The following is a 4990-nucleotide window of genomic DNA, read 5'->3' as shown; positions in this document are numbered from 1 at the left end:
TCTTGTATAAACAGGCTAAATACACACTGGAAAAGGAGATCAGAGTGGCAAAGAGGAATTATTCAGAAAATATAAGGACTAAATTCTCTTCCACTGACTCCGTAGAGAAATAGGCCTTTTATGTACATAGAAAAAGTCTTAGATCTTTGAGTTCAGCTCATGAAAAATGGAGGCAAAAACAAACGTGCTGCGTTTATAATTTTGTTCAGTGTAAATATATTTCCTCACTAACCTGCCGAGGTCCAGCGCTTGTCTTCAAATTGTTCTCTTACTGATATTTCATACCTGTTGAATTTACAGTTTTAAATTCATTTGACTGATAAAGACCCTTACGAAAAATAACCATGGTTTTACTATAGTAAAAGTGGTAACCATATTTTTTTTGTTTTTTTGTTGCGGTTTACCATTTGTATAACCAAATTTAAATACTATGGTTAAACTATGGTTAGTGTAGCAAAACCCGGGTTAATTTGTGGTTTATTATGGTTTCATTTGTAGTAAAACCACGGATAATTTTTGTAAGAGCAATATTGCTTGTGTGCGTTGGTGCTCCTATTCCAAAGTTTAAAATGGTTGAATGAATGTGTGGTAACTGCCTTAAAGAAATTGAACGATGTTAAACATTTAATTAATTTTAAACACTAAAGCGTTGACAGTGAGACTATTGTATATTCATATTTTGGCATTGCATACAGTGAAATGATTGTGAATGAAAAATGACACAGAATAGTGACTAACATATTTAATACAGATAAATAAAGGTTCATTCTGATCTTATTCATCAGATCTCACACACACTGCAGCGTCGCGATTACTAGTTTAGAGCACTGACACCCTGTGGTGAAACAACCACATATGTTTACGAGCCACTGCTTTATCAGATCAGCTTATGTTGGATTAAAACTTAAAGTTTGGTTGAGTTTGGAAAATTCTGCACACAGTAATCATCAGAATATCTCTTCTCCTGTCTCTGAAAATGTCCGGATTTTGAAATCATCCCACGGAATCTCATATTAATAGGCATTTAAGTCAACTAGTTGATTACGGCACATTGAAAATACACATAACCGGAAATAACTTGTATTTAACTTGAGTTGTATTATTTCAAAATGGAAGTGCGTCACGAGGCTCAGTGCAAGTAACTCTAACTCTCGTTTACAATATATTCAAAATTCTGCTGCAAGAACATTAACCCATACTAAACGATCTGCTCATATTACCCCTATTTTATTTAAACTCCACTGGCTCCCTGTATCATCTCTTATTACTTACAAAATACTTCTGCTTACTTTTAAATCACTCAATGGCCTTGTTCCTCCTTATCTTTCTGATCTACTGTCTCCTTACGTTCCACCTCGATCACTTCGATCTGCAGGGTGTGAACTTCTTACTGTACCTAGATTTCGTCTATCTTCAATGGGTGGCAGGTCATTTTCTGTAATTGCACCTAAACTATGGAACTCTATACCACTGGCACTAAGGACAATAACCTCACTCTCTGTATTTAGATCACAACTCAAAACCTACTTGTTTACCCAATACTATCAGTCAAAACATGTTCTTTAGACACTCTCCTCATCCTATACTACCAGCTATAATTCTCTCTGAGTATTTTCGTTCTGTGTATTTTTTTGTTGCATTTACTATTCTTTGTTTGTTTCTTATTGACACTATCCTTATTCTGTTATTACTTATACTATGTTATGTATCTCTGTTTCCAGTACATAATTGTACCATGATATGCAACTGTAATCATGTCTATCCCCGGACTGGGCAAATGTCCACTTCATTTGATTAATTGATTGTGAAATGACTGTTTATGATTATGTGAATCGACTGTCTATTGTGTTACTGCTTTTGTACAGTGTACTTGCGCTTGGGAAAGGCGCTATATAAATTAAACATTATTATTATTATTATTATTATTATTATAAAGTAGTCCATTAGCAATAGCTTTAATAAAAAAAAATATTAAAAAAATTCAGGTACAGAAATTGAAATCAAAAGTTTAAAAACACTGCATAGTTTCCTTTTCTTTTAAATACAATATAGATTAATCATTAAAGTCAAATCATTAAATAAAAAAAAGAAATTCAATCAAGATCACTGAATGATTTTATTTTGTTCTTTGATTAATATTAATGACAAGTCAGGGCACGTTTATTAGGCTGCTGTCTCTTTAACACCAAACGCACGCAGATCTAAAAATACTGTTAAACATGCATTTTCTTTCTCATCTGTTTGCATATCCAGTCGGAGCTATATTAAAAATTGTCCTGGCTATTCCAAGCTCTATCATTGCAGTCAGTGGGTGTTGCAGTTGGAACAGTCCACAAGTCGTCAAATAAAGCATGCGCTTTCATAATAAAATGTGCTTCACATGGCTCCGGGGGGTGAATAAAGGTCTTCTGTAGTGAATCCAATGCGTTTTTGTAAGAAAAATATCAATTTTTAATGGACAATTTTTAATATAACTCCGACTGGATTCGTCTCAAAGAAGAAAGTCATATACACCTAGGATGCTTTGAGGGTGAGTAAAACAAGCCAATTTTCATTTTTTGGTGAACTAACCCTTTAAGACAAAAATATTTTTTTGTCATTACGAGGATATACCGACGTAATTTTGTGCATATTAGTCGCAAAATGTGAAAGAAGTCAATTACAGCCTGGAACAACCTTTTCTGCAATGGAAATGCACAGAATGGTTTGAGAACGGACATAGGCAGGGAACCCGTGCCGGGACCACGGTTGTCCGTGCTTGCGCTTCAGATGTATGCGCGACACGCAAAACAGTGTGCTAGTTCTTTCCCTTCTTGCAATTAAATTGTTCAAAATCACATTAAAATGTGAACGCAGGAATCATTAAGCGGAATCGAAATGAATACCGAATATTGAATATCCAACCCTAGTTTCCACTAATAACCTCCTTTACACTGTGTACTTACATTAAGTTCTCTCAGTTTCAGTTCAGTTTGTCCTGTCTCGTCCATGTTATGTCTTTGTTGTTCTTAAACTACCCTGTGTTTGAACTGCCTGTGTGTTGGATTTAAGGAATATTCATCTTCTACTTTGTGCATTTATATACAGCGCATTGTGACAGAAGAAGGACCCAGAAGTTATTTACAGTGGCAGTTTTTTTGTGTGCCTTTTTGTTTTTGTTTTGTTTCCTTGTTTTTTTGTTTCCCCTCCCTGCACAATGGATATACCCGCTGTTAAATTATTGTGCCTTGAGCAAGGAAACCGCTCCCTTGAAGAATTCCTCGACCTCGCCCATACAGGGTTTCTGCAGACTTGAACAAGTTAAATTTAAGACTTTTTAAGACCTTTTTAATACCACCTTATATGAAATTTAAGACCTAAACCTGTAATGGAAATACACATTTTATTACATACATATATGTAATATTTAATTTGTATAAATTAAAAAGAAAACAAAATATCATTGCTGTAATAAATGATATTTATTGCTACGATATACAGTGAACTTTTCATGTCAGCAGACAATATTCCATACAAAATATCCCCACAAAATAACTGCATCACTGAGATTTTTGGTGGCGTAAACAATTTATTCTAAAGCAATATTTTCATCAGTGTTCTTTCAGCTTTTACATACTTAAATCTGCATATTTACCTTTACAAAGGCCTATTTTTAACCTTTTTAGATGTATGCATCATCTTACATGTCAAATTATTACAATTTATCAATAAATTCAATATACACTATAGGGCTGCTACCAGTCAGATTAAATAATTTACACTGCAAATAACAATAATTACAACTGCAATAAATAATGTTATGAGATTAATGTTTTAAATATATTTTTGTTTTAGGTTCTCCCACTTTCTTTTGACTTGAGCAGCAGAAATTTTGCCCTCAAGTCCCTGCTCTGTCACAATAAATGCACAGAAATCAAGCATAAAAAGAAGGCAGTAAGACCTTTGCTTGAAGTGTTAGTATTTACTACGTTCAGTGTCAACAGCACCTGAATAAAAGCACATTTTACATAACTTGTTTACTTACTCAAAACCTTTGATGGCAGCATTACGCTTTCCAGTGAAGAGGGCTTCATTAGCCACTCTCCACTGAATAAGGAGCTGAGTGTGTTCATCAGTCCCTGTAATGTCAAAGCAGTAACCATTAGTCATTATCAATCCATTAATGCTACATTGACAAGCTGTGGCATATTTATTAACAGTAGCTTAGTATGTAGCTAACAAAATATCAACTAAATATTAGTAAAAGAGGGGAAAAAATGTTTTAAAGTCCGTGGAATTTTCTAATCTCATTAAACTGCTTAACAACGAACGTCTCCGTTAAAAAAGCAGTTAACAAGCTGATGTACAACAGCATTGACACTAGCTCGATCTGTTCGTTAACTTGATGTGCTCAGTAATAACAATGATTAAACATCTTTTTACAGCCGATTCACGAAATCATCTCATCGATTTACAATGTTTAAACTTTCAATAAGTCAGCCGTTCACTTAGATCATGTTAAACAAGTGCCATTTAACCACAATGAACAAGGTTTTTCCTTGAGGGACTTACACTTGAAGAGAGCCGCGTCGTCGCCTTCCGCCGTTCTCGAATATGACGCCTCCTCTCCCGTGGCCTCATGGGATAGTAAAATCTCAAAAGAGAAATAACTGTATCAATAAAATCGCAGCAGCAATACTTTATATTGGTTCGCATTCATTCCCCTCACAGATCACAAGACTAACAGCAACATTATCACTGCAAACATCGAAACAATCATTTACACGAACATGCAACATAAAATCGCTCAGTTCTTAATGAACTCCGTATGTTTTCCTCACATAGACCTACTTACTGCCTGCTCTAAATGTCCCAGCAAACAATGACCTGGCGGTCCGCCAGCGTTTTTTGGGCGGCTCAAATTCAGCGGCTTAACACGGTCGGACCACCGGCGGCACACCATCGGCACGCCGACCATTCTAAAAACTGCTGTCGGTCTGCTGGCGTTTTT

The 4990-nt window shown here is 35.3% G+C and overlaps 1 long non-coding RNA gene across 1 annotated transcript; it reads right to left on the bottom strand.

Moving 5' to 3' along the window:
• Positions 1-3817: 3817 nt before the first annotated feature.
• LOC107692753 (uncharacterized) lies at positions 3818-4639 on the bottom strand. Its single transcript, XR_001634672.1, has 3 exons — positions 4552-4639; positions 4025-4118; positions 3818-3890 (listed from the first exon to the last, which is right to left on the bottom strand). It is a non-coding gene; the product is annotated as an uncharacterized LOC107692753 (long non-coding RNA).
• Positions 4640-4990: the final 351 nt, after the last annotated feature.

This window comes from Sinocyclocheilus anshuiensis, unplaced genomic scaffold (genome assembly GCF_001515605.1).
Source record: "Sinocyclocheilus anshuiensis isolate Anshui unplaced genomic scaffold, SAMN03320099.WGS_v1.1 scaffold1171, whole genome shotgun sequence".
NCBI lineage: Eukaryota > Metazoa > Chordata > Actinopteri > Cypriniformes > Cyprinidae > Sinocyclocheilus > Sinocyclocheilus anshuiensis.
Note: the sequence above shows the minus strand (reverse complement) of the source record. Positions and strands in the feature narration are given on the sequence as shown.